Source organism: Heterodontus francisci, chromosome 16 (genome assembly GCF_036365525.1).
Source record: "Heterodontus francisci isolate sHetFra1 chromosome 16, sHetFra1.hap1, whole genome shotgun sequence".
Taxonomy (NCBI): domain Eukaryota; kingdom Metazoa; phylum Chordata; class Chondrichthyes; order Heterodontiformes; family Heterodontidae; genus Heterodontus; species Heterodontus francisci.
The window spans coordinates 94233264-94252360 of record NC_090386.1 but is presented as its reverse complement, the minus strand read 5'-3'; the positions used below and the strand labels follow the sequence as shown (position 1 = coordinate 94252360).

The 19097-nt window shown below is 44.7% G+C and overlaps 1 protein-coding gene across 7 annotated transcripts in view; it reads left to right on the top strand.

Moving 5' to 3' along the window:
• The first annotated feature begins 1851 nt into the window (after window positions 1-1851).
• Window positions 1852-19097, top strand: part of LOC137378521 (syntaphilin-like) — a 117635-nt gene continuing 100389 nt past the window's right edge. For 2 of the 7 annotated variants that reach the window (XM_068048864.1, XM_068048861.1), the window contains exons 1-2: window positions 5189-5302; window positions 13448-13483. The gene's annotated coding sequence lies outside the window, so the exon portion shown is untranslated. Of the gene's footprint in view, window positions 1997-5187; window positions 5303-13447; window positions 13484-19097 lie in introns of those variants that run through there. The other 5 variants (XM_068048866.1, XM_068048862.1, XM_068048863.1 and 2 more) reach the window with 4 other exon arrangements.

The window sequence follows — 19097 nt, the reverse complement described above, 5'->3', positions numbered from 1 at the left end:
GCTGCCACTTGGAGTCTTTCCAGGCGAGGTCGATGAACTGTCTGCTTGGGTAGTCGGTCAAAGACATTTAACTGCAGAAGGCTTCACATAGGTCTTCCATCAGGTGTGCAGCAACAGAGGTTTCAGTTCTCACATTCGGTGCAAAGTCCGTTTTAAAGATGCAAGGTTTCTGCAACCATTCAGAGTTTCTTCAAAAATACAGGAGGCAACTGTACAACTTCATCCAGCCTTTTGCTTTTCAAGAGCAGGGATTCTTCAAAGAGAGGTAACAATGTTTTTCTGAACTCCTGGCAGATCCATATCAAATTCCAATTGCCTCTTTTAGTCCAAAAACCAGCATCTTTTAACAGTTCAAAATGAAACCAAAACTTTTTTCCAGGCAAGTCTCATGCTAATCATAAATTCTCTCTCGTCACAACAAAGAATAGCTCTTAAGTCAAGCCCCTTGTGGTGTTTCCTTGAAATCACTTGCTTTCCAGTAAAAACTTGCTTACTGATCAACTTTTGTTGAACTTCCTTTCAAAAAAACATCCAAAGGTCAGCCTCTTCAGCTTAAAAGTATAGATTCCAAGTCTAAACAAAAATATATGGAAATTCTGTAATGTTAATAATGTACCAAAGTGACTCCTGACAATGCAGAGCATGTGCAGAGCGATCACGAATGTCTTCAGTGCATGCAAATATTTGTCTGCTTGCCAGTATTAATGCGTGCACTGACATCACCACGCAATGATGTCATCACCCTCAATAGCTGCGATCGCTGCCTCCACTCCACCAAACAGTTTCCCGCTCCCTCCCGCCGTCCCCGCTTCAATCATCACTTTCAATTTCCCACTTCATCCTGGTTTGCCACTCCCTTTCCTCAGTCTCTCGCCCTCGCCGCTTCCCCCCCACCTCAGCCGCTTGCTCCCTGCCTTGCCACTATCTTCCCTCGGCCACTCGCTCCCGGCCTCGTCTCTTCCCCCTTTGGCTGATTGTTCCCTGCCTTGCTGCCCAAAGAAGCGGTGGGGGCGGGGAACGAGCCACAGAAGTGGCATTTAAGGCTGCATTTGCGTATGTGCCAGTACTGTGCCACATAGTGGTTGTTTTGTCAGCAAACAGCCTAAATGTACACTTGGCTGTGCTGAGTGGTTCCACCCATGCCAATTCACTGGACATAACGGATCAGGTGATGTATCCCAATGTGTCTGTCACCCCCGACATCTATCTGGCTCTCAGTATGTCAGCAAACATAGACAGCTGATGGTTCCCTCCTCTTCCCCTTCCATTTCCCTCCTCCCTGCCCCACCTTCCTCTCTCCCGCCTTATCTCTCTTCCCCTTCTCAACCAACCTTCTCTCCCTCCGCCCACACTCCCTCCTCACTTCTCTTTCTCTCTAACCCCACCTTCCATCTCCACGCATTCCAGCCAGCCATCGTCCCCAACACTCCCTCTCTCTCCCCCACAGTCCCTCCATCTCTCCCCCACAGTCCCTCCATCTCTCCCACCACTCAGTCCCCCTTCCCCCACTCACCCTCTCCTCTTTCCTTCTCTCCCCCACCCTCCTTCTCTCCCCCCTCTCCCCTTACCAACCTTCTCTCTCCCTCATCTCTCCCCCAAACTCTCTCTCCAGGTGGGAGAGAGAAGGGGGCGTGGAGGGGAGTTGGGGGAGGCTGAGGGGTAAGACAGGGACCCCACTCCGCCCCTCCCCTCCTTCCTCGGGATAGTGCAGGGTTCCCTGCAGCTGTGTGCTTGCTGGCTCTCTCTCTCTCTCTCTCTCTGTGTTCCCCTGCAATGTTTCCCATTCCAGGCTGACTCTGCGACGCTGCCACCGGCACTGTGACCAGCTGCAGCGCACGCAAGAGGCGAGGAGACGCAGATCGCTGGCTTCATGCTTGCAGGGGGAGGGAGTCTCTCCGCCCGGACCCTCCCAGAGCAAAACCCAACAAGCGGGGAATTGGGGAGCTGCTGCTCCTCACACAACCCTGAGCCTGAGCCAGTGCCCCGGGCGGGGTCGGTAAGTGACTTTGTGTTGTATGCAGCTTTTATGCAGTGTGTGGAGTGATTGACAGGGGGAGGGAGGATAATCATTGAATCTCAGGCTCGACACACGATCCAGATTGTTGGGGTTTGGGGAGGACATGACATCACCTGGTAAATAAATATTCAGTGCATTTAAATACTGCATTTACATGCTGGTAACTAGCGAGAGCTGCAGAGAGGATTTGATGTTGCTGCAGGAGGAGAGAGGAGTTTAGTTGATGGAGAAGCTGGGGTGAGGGAGGGGGGTTTGAAAGCTGATGAGGAGCCGGCCTGTGAAGATACCGCAGTGCCGCTGCATGAAGAGCAGGAGGTTGCGACGGTTCTGCTGTGCCAGCCTCAGCCAGGCTGTCATCCGTGCAGTTTATTCATCGGCAGAGGCCCAGAGCCCTCCCTGATCAAACCCACCACTGCTCTCTGCCAGTATTGGGAACCTTTATTTGCATTAAGTCAAAGACCTTGGTCTTCACGATATCCTTGATTTTTAAAATATATTTTAAAGCTTCGGTTTTCTCTTCCGGCCCACAATATTTACCCCTCAATCAACATCACTGAAAAAACAGATTATCTGGTTAATTATCACATGCTATTTGTGGGAGCTTGCTGTGCGCAAACTGGCTGCTCCCCGTTTCCCACACTACAGCAGTGACTACACCCCAGAAGTACGTCATTGGCTGTAACATGCTTTGGGATGTCCTGTGGCCGCAAAAGGTGTTATCTAAATGCAAGTTCTTAAGTTCTTATATCCACCTATCACTGAGTGTTGGCTATTCGACTGCAGAGGCTATTGTAACCAAGCCAGGATCTCTCTTCACCCAATATGCACAGATATTGACACTTTCCCCTGCATCTCCCACCACAGTCACTGATGGAGAAGAGGCTGATTGTTCTGGCTCGGTAGCCCCGTGATGTCTCGGAGCCCACCGTTCCCAGCTGACATCAGCTCACTCCACACAGAGGAGAGAACGAACCTCAGACTATGCTGGTTTGAATGACTCAGTAGCACACTGGACAGTACACTTTTACTTTGAGCTGCTGGAGAACTTCCAAACAATTATTTTTTAAAAAATCTTTAGATGTTAGCTAACCATTTTATTGTACACCTCACAATATCTGAAAGAACAGTACAATGAGCATCGACTGTGTACAGCAGTGTATTGGTTAGATCAGTAACCATGGCAATTTATGCAACTGAATTTAATAAATCTGGTGGAAATACTCAGCAGGTCAGGTCGTATCTGTGGCGAGAGAAACAGAGTTTATGTTTCAGGTCAGTGACCTTTCATCAGACCTGGAAAAGGTTAGAGCTGTAACAGTACAAAGTATAAAGGCAAGGACAATGCGGTGGGGAGGGGAGGAAGAATAGAAGGGAAGGTCTGATACGGTGAAAGGTCGGAGAGATTAAATGACAAATGACTTTAACCTCTCCTGCTTTCCACCCGATTGCAGACCTTCCCTTTTGTTCTTCTCCTCCCCTGCCCCTTCCCCTTCCTTTGTATTTCCTTAACACCTGTTACATCTCTAAATTTTTCCAGGTCTAATGAAAGGTCATTGACCTGAAATGTTGGGCGGGATTTCAAATCGTCAGTGAGGTGGGAATGGGAGCGGTCGGTCGCTTAAACCCTCCCCTCGGGGAGGTGTGCCGGATTCCCAACACGAAACCAGCACACTCCGATGTTGAATGGTGCAAACGGGAGCTGGAAGAGGCAACCGTCCCACTCTGTGTAATTGGCCAATGATGCAGCTCACCGAGCTAGTTGGCAGCTCGTTTAAGGGCCAGACTTGGATTTTGGTTCTAAGGGGCGGGTTTGACACACCTTCAGAACCACGACTAGGAGGAGCAGGAGGTGGTGACATAGCAGGGAGCGATCTTGAACGACGGGACAGAGGCAAGAGGCAGCATTGAAGGAGGAAGGCTAAGAGATGACACTCACTTACAGGCAAGCAGCTGTGCTCAGTGATGAGAAATATCCTGCAGATTTTTGCACTCCTGATTGGCGATGGGGGGATGTTGTGGGGTGGGGTGTATTCAGGCAGCCAGTTCCTCCTCACTACTCCTCTGCTGCTGACCTTGTGTGCCACCTCCAGCTATGCCCTCTTGGTGAGTCTTGCGGGCCTTTCTGTTGCCGCTGGCAGGGAAGAGAATGCTCCTGCAGCCAGTTACTGCCTCCAGCAGCATCTCCAGCGAATTATCAGTAAAACGGTGGTGGTGGGGTGGGGGGGGTGGGGTGGTGGGGGGGAGGTGCGGGGATGGGTGGGGGGGCGGGTGCTGGCTGCCCTGGCTTGGGGGCTCTCCCTGCCCACTGCCCTCAGCTCAGGTTGTGCTTCCATTTTTTGAACGAAAGGCAGGCTCAACAGTGGCTCCCACCCACTCTTTAAATCCGGCCTGCAGCTGCCTCAGTCCCACCTCCTTCCTGTCTCTTCTACTGCTAATTGGGTGGAAAACATAACTCCAGGCCAATTAAGCTCTTGCTGATTAAAATGTCAATGGGTGTGTGTTTCTGCGTCGGTGCACGGTTGGGACCCGGAAGTCATCGCAACGACGGGGTTCCTACCCGTGATTTGAAATCCTGCCTGCTAACTTTGTGTCTGTCTTCACAGAGGCTACCTGACCTGCTGAGGTTTCAGCATTTTCTGTTTTTATTTCAGATTTCCAGCATCTGCAGTATTTTGTTTTTGTACTAATAAATCTGGTACTTTGTGGACTGTTGAATTGTTGTAAAAACTAACCAGCTCACTAATGTTCTTCAGGGAAGGGAAGGGAACCTGTCACTTACCTGGTCTTAACTATCTGTGACTCCAGTCCAATAATATGTGGTTAACTCTTAATGCTTTCTGGAGAGACCTGACAAGGTTTTTGGTGGGCAGTTGCAGGACCCAGGAGATTCCATGTGATGCTGATATATCCCAGTGTATATATATTGCCATAATCCCAGTGTATATATATTGCCATAGTGCGTAGTAATCGATGAATTGTGATAAAATGGTCTATTTACATTATTATGGTGCAACCTTCCCATTTCTGCCATAGAACATCATTCAAGAACCCAAGGTGTCACTCTTGGCTCGGTTGTACCACTCTATTTTTGGAGTCAGAAGGTCGTGGGTCAAGCCCGTATCCAGAGATTTGAGCGCACGATCTAGTTTGATATTCCATATAGTGCTGAGGGAATGCTGCACAGCCAGAGGTACTGTCTTTCAGATGAGACGTTAAACCGAGGGCTCTGTCTACCCTTTCAGGTGGATGCAAAAGATCCCACCGGCACTATTTGAGGAACAGCAGGTGAGCTATCTTGTTGTTGTGGCCAATATTTATTGCTCAACCAAGATCACAAAAAGAAATCGATGTTCTGCTCACTCATTTCATTGCTATTTGCGGGATTTTCCTGTGTGCAAATCGGCTGTTGCATTTCCCTAACTACATTTCAAAAATACTTAATTGGCATTGAAGCAATTAGAGCTGTTTTGAGGTCATGGAAGGTGCTATGGCAAGATCTTTTTTCAAGTCTCATTATACTTCAATTGAATGACTGGTATCTTAGAACAATTCAGCGGAATACACAAATTGCTGCAGCCATAAAGTATTGGCTTTAGTGAGGACACCTAAACTCTAGTCTCTGTTTTGACGTTTACATTGGGCTTTCCCCTAGAGTACCAGTTTCAGTTGTGCTAGATTAGGAAGGAGTACAGAACCTTCTCTGGACTACAGCTCCTCACCAATATTGTCTATGAGCACAGGCACAGCTGCTGCATTACCAAGACCATTTTTCTTTACCTCCAGTACATTGTCTGCTTAAAGCCCAACCTCAGCACTGCTGAAACCCTCATCTGCATAGAATTACATAGAAATTACGGCACAGAAACAAGCCATTCAGCTCAACTGCTCTGAGCCTGTGTTTATGCCCCACACAAACTTCCTCCTACCCTACAAGTAGCAAATATTAGGCAAATAAAAATGCAGGAAGCAAATAACTTTAGTTATAGCACTGTAAAATTATAATGTAATAAAATAACTTATAATTGGTAATTGTACTAGCCTAGAACAAGGGGTCATAACCTCAGGATTAGTATAGATGAAAAGAAATTTCTTCACCCAAGTGTTGTGAATCTTTGGAATTCTGTACCCCTGGGGTTGTGGATGCTTGTTCATCGATAAAACAAAAAAAGAGGCTGTCTGATGCATGTCAGGTAAATTCTTCAAGTGAGAATCAGGCCAAATACAATATGTTGAGAGAGGAAATGAAGAGGAAAATAAGACTGGCAAAGAGAGAATATGAGAATAGAATGGCAGTCACCATAAAAGGGAATCCAAAAATCTTTTACCGGAATGTATATAGTAAGTGAGTAATAAGAGGCGGGATGGGGCCTGTTGGGGACAAAAAGGGCGATATTTGCTTAGAGAAGCAAGGCAAGGCGAGAATTCTTAATGAGTACTTTGCATCGGTATTTACTGAGGAAGAGGATGCTGACAAAATATTGGCAGAAACGAAGATGGTAGAGGTAATCAGAATCACAGAATTGTTACAGCACAGAAGGAGGCCATTTGGTCCATTGTGTCTGCACCGGCTAGGTAGGGTAAAAATTGATAGGAAGGATGTACTGGAAAGGCTGGCTATGCTTAGAGTGGATAAGTTGCCTGGTCCAGATGGCTTGCATCCCAGGTTGCGAAAGGAAGTGGGCGTGGAGATAGTGGAAGGGCTTACCATAATCTTCCAATCTTTCCTGGATGCGGAGGAGGTGCCAGAGGATTGGAAAGTGGCAAATGTGACACCATAGTTCAAGAAAGGATGTAAGGACATTCCTAGTAACTACAGGCCTGTCAATTTAACATCAGTGGTGGGTAAAGTTTTAGAAACAACAATCAGGGAAAAAATCAACAGGCACTTGGAGAGGTTTGAGTTAATTTTGGAGAGCCAGCACAGATTTGTAAAAGGCAGATCATGCTTGACGAATCTAACTGAATTTTTTGATGAAGTAACAGAGAATGTTGATGAAGGGAATGAGGTGGATGTTGTTTATATGGATTTTAAGAAAGCATTTAACAAAGTACCACATAAAAGGCTGGTTAACAAAATTGAGGCTCATGGAATAGGAGGGTCAGTATCAGCTTGGATAAAAATTGGCCAGAAAACAGTGAGTCGTAGTAAAGGGCTGTTCTTCAGACTGGAGGATGGTAGACAGTGGTGTTCCCCAAGGGTCAGTGCGAGGACCACTGCTTTTATTGCTTTCTATTTAAATGACTTGGATGTTGGAATAGAGAGTAAAATTTCAAAATTTGCCAATGATACCAAACCTGGAAGTGTGGCAAACACTGAGGATGATACCAATTGACTGCAACAGAACATAGATAGGCTAGCAGAATGGCAGACAAGTGGCAGATGGAATTTAATACAGAAAAGTGTGAAGTAATGCATTATGGCAGAAGGGTATGGGTAAGGCAATATAGACTAAATAGCACAATTCTAAAGAGTGTGCAGGGACCTTAGGGTTCATGTGCATAGATCTTTGAAGGTGGCAGGACATATTGAAAGAGTAGTTAGCAAAGCAATTGGGATCATGGGCTTCATAAATAGAGGCATAGAGTACAAAAGCAGGGAGATTATGCTGAACATTTATAAAGCTCTGGTTAGGCCACAACTAGAGTAATGCATCCAGTTCTAGTCACCGCGTTTTAGGAAGGATGTGGGGTTCTTTGAGCGGGTGCAGAGGAGATTTACCAGAATGGTTCCAGGGATGAGGGAATTTAGCTAGAAGGTTAGGTTGGAAAAGCTGGGGTTGTTCTCCTTGGAGCAAGGGAGTTTCAGGGGAGATCTGACAAATGTGTACTAGATCATGACAGGTTTAGATGAGGTATACAAAGAAAAACTGTTCCCATTAGCTGATGGGACAAGGACTGGGGACACAGATTTCAGATTTTGGGCAAGAGATGCAGGGGCTCTCAAGGGGCCGTTATGACCTACTCCTCCCATTTCTTATGCTGTAATAAATGTGAAGCAAAAGTAACAAGGTGGAAGAACTGAGAAGAAGCACTAATTTGCACAGGAGTAGTTTGCATTTTTTTCACAAGCACTGATTTTAGGATTTTATGTAACCACAAATGCCTTGAAAAGCACCAAGAATACCTCCAACAAACCCTGAACTCTTAGCTCTGTACCTGCTGTGCTCCTGTACTAGGCATACATCATATTGATGTTTTGACACACTGTTATTCCTTTAAATTACTATTTGTTCCTGATCCTTCCATTCCAGTATTTTGATGACAATTCCTTCAACCATTCCACATCTGCCCTTTGAAATTCTCCCACAAAATTTCCTTGCCATGCTCCTTTATTGTCTTGACAAACGACCTAACAACCCACACCTTTGGCTTGTTCCATTTGGCCTTAATACTCCTACCATATCCCTCCCCTCTTTTTTCTAGGCCATGTAAACTCTCCGAGGAATACTACAATAAAAAAAGACTTGCATGTATATACTTTTCACAACCTCAGGACATTCCAAAGCACTTTACAGCCAATCCAGTACTTTTGAAGTGGGCACTGTTGCAATGCAGGAAATGCAGCAGCTAATATGCGCACAGCAAGCTCCCAGAAAAAGCAAGGTGATATTACCAGATAATTTGTTTTCATTATGTTGATTGAGGGATAAATAATGGCCAGGACAGCAGGATAACACCCCAGCTCCTCTTTGAAATAGTGCCAGGGATCTTTTACGTCCACTTGAGAGGGAAAACAGAGTCTCAGTTTCACATCTCATCCAAAAGACAGCACCTCCAACAGTCTAGCACTCCCTCAGTGTCACATTGGAGTGTTCACCTAGATTTTTGTACTCGGGTCTCTAGAGAGAGACTTGAACTCACAACCTACTGGCTCAGAGATGAGTGCCACCCACTGAGTCACAGCTGACACATATAGATATGCACTTTGCTTGCTGTTTTTGTTTTGTTATATATTGATTGAATGTGTAATCTGACTGATACGAATAACACTGATGTGAGAGTTGGTGTGGAGGTAGGGGGCAGAGAACAGGAATTTCATGATAAAATCAAAGAAAATGTTAATGAGAAAGCTGTGGAACAAGCCCACATGAAAAAATCATAGAATTGTACAGCCGAGAGAAAGACCATTTGGCCCATTGTACTTGTGTCAACTCTTTGAAAGAGCTAGTCAATTAGTCCCACACCTCTGCCACTTTCCCTCAGCCCTGCAATTTTTGGGGTAGTTGTTTACTTTTGAATTTTGTAGAGTTTAATATTGACTGTTTTTAAGGTGCTAATCAATCCCAGGTTTTATACCTTGATAATTGAGTTACTGTGTGAACTTGCAACTCCTGCTTCTTAGGGTCTCCATGAATTAAATATTTTTCTTGATTGAAAGTGCTGCAATGTTTCAAGTGTTTGAGCACTTTGATTCCCAGCTTGAGAAGGCCAATTCCTCTATCACTCAGATGCTGTTGTTTGCTTTGCGTGATTGGCTGCGTTCATCAGTGCTAAACTAGGCCATGAGATAGAAACATAGACATCTACTGCAAGGCAAGCAAGCCATGCAGCCCTTCTTACATGTGCTGAATTTAAGGCTCTTTTTACTGATTTCCCCTCTCCTCTCTAAAACAAGTCCCAGTTTGCAGCTAATTTCCCATAGCTTGTAATGTTCCTCTTAATCAAGCAATTTTCCATTTGCCTTTCAGAAGAACTTATGGGCTCTGCTTCATCAGTGTTTTGTGGCTGAGATATTCCCATTCAATTCAGTCTCTGTTTAAGGAACAATTGCTCTAACCATCCCATTCATTCTTTCTATGATTTTCTTAAATAAGTTCTCTTCTGCCACAGCCTCACCAACTAGTGGAAGCAATCTATCACTATTTACTTTATCGTAACCCTTTATAGTGAAGACCTCTGCCAGGTCGCCCTTAACCTTCTCAGCTCTTGTGAAAAAAGCCCCAACTGCTCAAGTCTCTCATCATAACTGTAACTCCTCATCCCAGTGATTCGATGCCCCCCCCCCCCCTTACATACTGGGGCGAAATTTACAGACCCCCCCCCCCGAAGTTGGGTGTCGTGGCAGGGCGGGGGGGTGGGGGAGGGGTGCCGGAAAATGCCTCCGGCAGAGGCCCACCATGGTCCTCGATGCCGAGATGGCCCTGCCCGATAATGGCAGCAGTGGCGAGGCCTCGTCGCAGCGCCCGCCACCCCCGGCCGCTGCTCAGCGATGGGAGCGCCATTAACATATGTAAATAAATTTAAATCAATGAATTAATGAAACTTACGCTACTGCCATCTGTCCCGGAGCGATATTGGTGCCGGTGGCCGGCGCTCCCGCGCCTTCGGATCCCCGTCCGGGGATGTAAGGGGGAGCACTGGTGAGGCGGGGGGAGCAGGTAAGTTTCTCTGTACAGAAGGGGAGGGAGTAAGGTCACAGTCATCTCATTGGTGTAGGGCATGGTGGGAAGGGGTAAGGTGAAAAGTTGATGTACTTCGGTGGGAGAAAGGTCGGGTGGGCAGGGCAAGTGTTTTGGTGGGGTAGAGGGCAAGTAATTAACTTTATAGTTTTTTGGGGAGTGGGAGGGGGGCAATTAAATGGTTTTTAACTTTTTTTCACATTTACCTTTAAATATTTAAATTAAATGGAAGGGCTCTTTAAAAATGGCGTCAGCACCTGCACAAAGGCTGCTGATGCCATTGCTGGAGACGGACAGGCCGCCCCCTCCTCATCATCGGGGTGGGGAGTCCACCCCGGCTATTTAAATGAGACGTCAATTACAGCGGCAGAAGTATCAATCTCAGCCTATTGTTTTTATGTACTTTTTATAATGAGTGCTCCAACTACAGCCTCACTGAGGTCTTGTAAAATTTCAACGTTACCTCCCTGTTTTTGTACTTTTTTTTCTTTTATTTATTCTTTTTGTTTTATTTATTTATTCACAGGAGGTGGACATCCCTGGCAAAGCTAGAATTTATTGCCTAGCCCTAATAGCCCTTGAGAAGGTGCTGGTGAACCACTGTGCTGAACCATGGCAGCACATGTGGTGAAGTTACATCCACTGCACTGTTAGTGAGGGAGTTTAGATTGGTGAGGGTGAGGTCGAGTCGGTTTTTGCCTTGAGTTGGTTCTCTCACTACCTGCAACAACCAATTCTGTGCTCTAGCTCCAAAGTCAAAGGTTCTGTTCGTTTTTTGTTGGCCTTTTCTGTTTGCACTGCTTCCTTTACTAACCTGTGTGTCTGTACACTAAGAGCCCTGTACACTATTTCAGATCGCAGCATTTTACAATATATATCCTTTCCCTATTATTTTGCATTTTCTACATTGAATTACATCTGCCACCTGTCTGCTCATCCTGCTGCCTATGTCCTCTTTCAGACTTTTACAATCTTTGTTGGAAATTGCCATATCTCCAATTGGTGTCATCTGCGAATTTAAATATTGCCCCTCAATGTCTAAGTTCAGATAATTTGCGTATTTGTTAAATAAGATATGCTCCAACACAGACCCCTGTGGAACATCTTACTTTTCCAGTCTGAGGAACCTCCTTTAACCCTGACCCAGTGCTTCCCGCCTCCAACCATCTCTCTACCCACATAAGGAGAAAAAGGATTATAGGAGCATAGGAACATAGGAGCAGCAGTAGGCCATACAGCCCATCGAGCCTGCCCCGCCATTCAATACGATTATGGCTGATCATCCACTTCAATTCTGTGAGATTTCTCATATCTTCCTCAGTGAAGACAGACACAAAGTAATCATTTAGCTTCTCTGCCATTTCTCTATTCCCCATTATAAATTCTCCTGACTCTGCCTGTAATGGACCCACATTTGTCTTAGACAAACATTTCCTTTTTATGTACCGATAGAAACTTTTACAATCTGTTTTTATATTTTTTGCTAGCCTGCATTCATATTCTATTCTGCCTTTCTTTACCGGTTTGTTCGTCCTCCTTTGCTGTATTCTAAAATCCTCCCAAGACTTGCATTTATCTAGTGCCTTTCATGACCTCAGGACGTCCCAAAGTGTTTTATAGTCGTGAAGTACTTGTGAAGTGTAGTCACTGTTGTAATGTAGGAAACGCAGCAGCCAATTTGCACAGCAAGCTACCACAAAGAGCAATGTGATGATGACCTGTTTTAGTGATATTGATTGAGGGATAAATATTGGCGAGGCCATATTTCCTTTAATTTTTGTTTTCATTCTCAGGATGTGGGTGTCACTATTTATTGCCCATTGTAGTTTGCAGTTGAGTGGCTTGCTAGGCCATTTCTGAGGCATTTATTTTTATTATTAGTCCAGGCCTCGGGGTTTTTAGTCCAGTAATATAAGCACCACATTACCATAACCATATGCAATTAGCTTTCCCATAAGTCTCTTATGTGATACTTTCTTGAATCCTTTTTGTAAATGTAGACCACATCCACTGTATTGCCTTCATCAGAAGTCTGTTTATTTATTTGAAGGATTCTATTAGGCAGCTCCAGGACATCCTGACTTTTAGACGTCCCTGCTGACTCACCCTAAATATTTAGGGTTTCTCCAAGTGCCGGTTTCATATAGTCTTGTAGGACTCTGGCAGCTTGCCAAGAACTGAAGGACGACCTACTGGTCCACAATTTCTTTGCTTATCACTGCTTCCTTGAAGAGGGGAGTCACACTTGTTACTTCACCCCAAACTCTGCCCTCCCCAGTCTTCTGCTACTGTTCTTCCTTCCATAGACGTTTTTGGAAGTTATAGTTAGAACCTCTGATATTTTCTCCCAAGCATCTCTCAGGATCCTTAGCTGTAAATCATCATCCTGACAACTTTTTCATCTTAACTTTAGTTAGCTTCACTACTTATGTGTCTTATTGAATAATAACCTCTACCAACAGTAATATCCCAATATCTGCCTCCTCTGTGAAAAATGAAGCAAGGTACTGATTTAGTATCACTGGTGTTCCGTCATTGTCCTCTACCAGCTAGCCTCCTTCATCTTTCAGCAGCCCTGCCTTTAACTTGATTGCCTTCATATCGTGCGAGATGGTGGTATAGTGGTAATGTCACTGGACCAGGCTAATGCCCTGGAGATATGGGTTCAAATACCACCACAGTCTGGAATTGAAAGCTAGTCTCAGTCATGGTGCCATGAAACTATTAACAATTGTCCTAAAAACCCATCTGGTTCACTAATGCCCTTTAAGGAAGGAAATCTGCCATCCTTACCTGGTCTGGCCTACATGTGACTCCAGACCCACAGCAATGTGGTCAACACTTAACTGCCCTCTGAAATGGCCTAGCAAGCTACTCAGTTGTTGAGGGCAGTTAGGAATGGGCAACAAATGCTGGCCTTGCCCGTGACGCCCACATCCCATGAAAGAATAAAAAAAGATATGTGCCAATAGAATAGGTTTGCTCATTTTATTGTATTCACTCACACTCTGTAATCTCCCTTTTTTTGCAGCTTTCCTGCGTTCATCATATTTTCCCTCAACATGTGGTGAGTGTAATATGTTTGGGAGGGACAGGTGACTTTGGACCTCTGGTTCCCAGAGCTCTCCGCTACTGGGGTTTTAATGAGATTGATTGCTGTAATTAGTTAACAATGGGAACAGTTTCCCTCTATCTGCTTACGAGGGGTCTAGACAGAATAGATAGATACAAACTGTTCCCTTTGGTGGAAGGGTTGAGAACCAGAGGTGACATGAGGAAAAATATTTTTGACACAGCGAGTGGTTAGGATCTGGAATGCACTGCCAGAGTGTGGTGGAGGCAGATTCAATCGTGGCCTTCAAAAGAGAATTAGACTAAAACCTGAAGAGAAAAAAAATTGCAGGGCTATGGGGAAAGGGCAGGGGAGTGGGACTAGGTGGGTTGCTCTTGCAGAGAGCCAGGGTGGATGCGAAAGGGCTGAATGGCCTTCTTCTGTACTGTAACCATTCTATGAATCTATGATTATCATTGTATTGTGCAACTACGAGGATTGTAGAAGGTGAATTAGATGGACCTTGGTCTTTTAGCATCTAACGATTCCGATGTTCCTATTTCATTTATTATCTGCCCTGTAAGCACCAAATGCTTTTTTTAGTCCCATATTTTTTTCTAATCTCCTTATTCAGTCAGGGAACCCCAGGCTTCAAAAAATTGTCCTTCCTCCTTAATCTATTCATACCCTTTCCTTCTCCTTTTTAAATGTTTCTCATCACTGTGCTATTCTTCTGCATCCAGTTATTATCCAGCACCTGCTTGAATGCTCTAATGAACAACAATGTTCAAGACATCCCATGTTCTGACAACAACCTCCTCCTTTATGTATTAAGTGTACATTTTCAAATTGTGGCCTCTTTCCTATGAATAGGAATATTGTGCATTTACTGTCTCTATTTTTCTTAAAATTATTTGAACAGCTCTATCAATAGAGTGTGATATGTTGGAGAAACTGCTGGTATGTGTGGGAAAATGGGCAGGGAGGGGAAAGATTTCAGCCTTTCCGTTAGCTGGTGGAATTGGCAACGACAACATCCAGAGTCCCTTGGCCCATCCCAGTGTTAAAGTTTGCATAAAGACGGCAGGTGTCCACGTGACATAAGTGGGAGTAGGAGGGTTGTAAGTGTGATCCCTATGTTTATCTCATTTATTTGTTGTAGAGTCACTACTTTGAAGAAGATTATAAACTAAGATTTCATTCATCATTTTTCAGAAAGGACTTTAAGTATTTGCAAAATTATCCCTTTTTGAAAATGACACTTCTATTTTCCAAGTGTTTGGTTACATTGCTGCCAATTAAAATTAGTTCTGTGTGGGATTGCTGCTGACAGCAGTACGGGAAGCACTTAAAGCAATATTTTGCACTTGAAAGAATTATATACAACAACTTGCATTTATGCAATGCATTTAACATAGTAAAACTTTCCAAGGTGCTTCACAGGAGAGTAAATCACAGTTTGATACCAAGCAACATGAGGTGATAGGAGAGGCAACCAAAAGCTTGGGCAAAGAGGTGGGTTTTATGAAGCATCTTAGTGATTGAGAGGATTCGGGCTCGGAAGCTCAGCTTGGGGTCAAATATGACACCAAGGTTGTAAACAGTCTGGTTCAGCCCCAGACAGTGGCCAGGGCAAGGGATGGAGTCGGTGGCGAGGGAATGGAGTTATTGGTGGGGACAGAAGAGAGTAGCATCAGTCTTCCCAATATTTAATTGGAGGAAATTTCTGCTCATCCAGTACTGAATGTCAGACAAGCAACATGCCAAATCAGAGACAGTGGAGGGGTCAAGAGAGGTAGTGGTGAGGTCAAGCTGGGTTTTGTCAGCATACATGTGGAAACTGACACTGTGTTTACGGATGATGTCACCAAGGAGTATGTACATAGGATCATAGGAAATAGGAGCAGGAGTAGACCATTTAGCTCATCGAGCCTGCTCTGCCATTCAAACAGATCATGGCTGATTATCTACTTCTACGACATTTTTCCCCACTATCCCATATCCCTTGACGTCATTATTATCTAGAAGTCTTTCGATTTCTGTCTTGAACATGCTCAATGATTGATCTTCTACAGCTTTCTGGGGTAGAGAATTCCAAAGATTCACCACCTTCTAAATAAAGAAATTCCTCCTCATCTCAGTCTTAATTGGCCTGCCCTTTATTCTGCGACTGTGTCCCCACATTCTGACTCACCAATCAGGGGAAACATTCTATCCACATCTACCCTGTCACACCCTGTAAGAATTGTGTAAGTTTCAATGAGATCACCTCTCATTCTTCGAAACTCTAGAGAATACAGGTCCAGGTTCTGAAATCTCTCCTCATAAAACAATCCTGCCATCCCAGGGATTAGTCTGGTTAACCTCCATTGCACTCCCTCTATGGCAAATATATCCTTCTTTCGATAAGGAGACCAAAACTGTACACAATACTCCAGGTGCAGTCTCACCAAGGCTCTATACAATTGCTGCAAGACATCTTTACTCCTGTGCTCAAATCCTCTTGCAATGTAGGCCAACATACAATTTGCCTTCCTAATTGCTTGCTGCACCTGCGTACTAGCTTTTAGTGACTCGTGAACAAGGACACCCAGGTCTCTTTGGACATCAAAAGATGAGAAATAGGACAGGGCCAAGGATAGATCCTTGGGGGAACACCTGAGGCAACAGTGTGGGAACATGAAGAGAAGCCATTGAATGTGATGGCTCCGAATATAAATTCGTTAAAGGAAATAGAATGAAGAAACTTGAATACGCTGCGAGAGCTAGTGTACAGAGGTCAGAGGTTCTCTATTTATAGCTCAAATTTTATTATTAGCATCGGGAAACACTAACCTGTCATGTATTGACATTTTTTACAGAAGACATTTTCTGTGCATTTTTTCAATTATACAAGCTTTTTCATTGACGAGTAACAAGTAACACCTGACTGTGTCTTGGGCCCTGCTAATCAACTTTATTATTCCATGAACAATCATGGAGAATAAACAGCTCTTTAGTTGGTTGCTTTCAGGCAAAGATCCTCTTACATTATGGATTCCTTGTTGAATATTATAAAGCTGACATGTTTGGTATAATGGCCCATTAATCTGTTGCATTAAAGAACAGTACAATGAAGGTTCACACATTTCCACTTCATGAGCTCCTGATATCGGTCCTCAAGTCAGATGGGGAGGTCAGTGAACTCTGGGCTCTTCCTCATAAATGGAAGAGACGAGTTAAATCGGGTACTTCCCCAGATATATAGAGAAGTAGGTCCCTTACAGGCAGAAACGGGGGAAATTAAAATGGGGAACAAAGAAATGGCAGAACAATTAAACACATACTTTGGTTCTGTTTTCACAAACGAGGACACAAATAACCTCCCTGAAATGTTAGGAAACCAAGGGTCTAATGAGAATGAGGAACTGAAGGAAATAAGTATTCGTAAAAAAATAGTGCTAGGGAAATTAATGGGTTAAAGGCGGACAAATCCCCAGGGCCTGATAATCTACATCCCAGAGGACTAAAGGAACTGGCCTTGGAACTAGTGGATGTATTGTTGGTCATCTTGCAAAATTCTATAGACTCTGGAGCAGTTCCTACAGATTGGAGGGTGGCAAATGTAACCCCACTAATTAAAAAAGGAGGGAGAGAAATAAAACAGGGAATTACAGGCGAGTTAGCCTTACTACATCAGTAGTGGGGAAAATGCTAGAGTCTATTATAAAGGATGTGATAGCAGAACACCTGGAAAGCATACACGGGATTGGGCAAAGTCAGCATGAGTTTACAAAAGGGAAATCATGCTTAACAAATCTACTGGAGATTTTTGAGGATGTAACTAGTAGAATAGATAAGGGAGAACCAGTGGATGTGGTGTATTTGGATTTTCAGAAGGCTTTTGATAAGGTCCTACATAAGAGGTTAGTGTGCAAAATTAAAGCACATGGGATTGGGGGTAATATACTGGCATGGATTGAGTATTGGTTGACAGACAGGAAACAGGGAGTAGGAATAAACGGGTCTTTTTCCGGGTGGCAGGCAATGACTAGTGGGGTACCGCAGGGATCAGTGCTTGGGCCCCAGCTATTCACAATATGTATTAATGACTTGGGTGATGGAACTATATGTAATATTTCCAAGTTTGCAGACGACACAAAGCTGGGGAAGAAAGTGAGCTGTGAGGAGGATGCAAAGAGGCTCCAATGTGATTTGGACAAGTTGGGTGTGTGGGCAAATGCATGGCAGATGCAGTATAACGTGGAAAGATATGAGGTTATCCACTTTGGTTGTAAAAACAGAAAGGGAGGTTACTATCTGAATGGTGATAGATTGGGAAAGGGGGAAGTGCAACGAGACCTGGGTGTCCTTGTACACCAGTCACCGAAAGCAAGCATTCAGGTGCAGCAAACAGTTAGGAAGGCGAATGGTATGTTGGTCTTCATTGCAAGAGGACTTGAGTACAGGAGCAAGGATGTCTTACTGCAGTTATACGGGGCCTTAGTGAGACCACATCTGGAATATTGTGTGCAGTTTTGGTCTCCTTATCTGAGGAAGGATGTTCTTGCCATGGAGGGAGTGCAAAGAAGATTTACTAGGCTGATTCCTGGGATGGCAGGATTGACGTATGAGAAGAGATTGGGTCAACTGGGCCTGTATTCACTAGAGTTTAGAAGAATGAGAGAGGATCTCATAGAAACTTATAAAATTCTAACAGGACCAGACAGGCTAGATGCAGGGAGGATGTTCCCAATGGCTGGGGAGTCCAGAACCAGGGGTCACAGTCTCAGGATACGGGGTATGCCATTTAGAACCAAGATGAGGAGAATTTTATTCATTCAGAGGGTGGTGTCCCTGTGGAATTCTCTACCACAGAAGGCAGTGGAGGCCAAGTCATTAAATATATTCAAGAAGGAGATAGATATACTTCTTAATGCCAAAGGGATCAAGGGATATGGGGAGAAAGCGGGAATAGGGTACTGAATTAGATGATCAGCTATGATCTTTTTTGAATGGCGGAGCAGGCCCGAAGTAGAGCATGGCTACCCGACTTGAACCCGACGGTACCCGACAACATGTGTCGGGTTCGAGTCGGGTCGCTCTTCCGGGTCTGGCATTTGGGCCCGGGTTGGGTCGGGCCGGGCCGGGTCGGACCACCTCGGTACGTGGCTCCAATCTTAATGTACTTTTAAAACAACCTTTCGAGTCCAGTTACAGTTTTTGTTGCTTATCTGCACAAGCTTAAGAGGTGAAAAACGGAAGCTAGGTTAACTGAACATTCCGGTGGTCGGGTCAGGTTAGGTCGGGCATGGGAAAAAATGAAAGGACTCGGGCCGGGTCGAGCTCGGGTGGGCCTGGGGTCGGATGTGGTTCTGTCGGGCTCGGGTCGGGTTTCATTTGCAGATCCGAGCGGGCCTTTAGCCCGAAGGGTCAAATGGCCTACTCCTGCTACTATTTTTCTATGTTTCTATGTTCTATGTTTCTAAGAGTAATAAAAAGAAAGGTTCTTCTCAATGCACAAGGAAGGAAGATAGGGATGGGAGGAGGCCATTCAGCCCTTCGAGCATGTTCCGCCATTGAGTTAGATCATGGCTGATCTGTATTGTAACTCTGTCTACCTGCCTTAGTTCTATAATCTTTGATACCC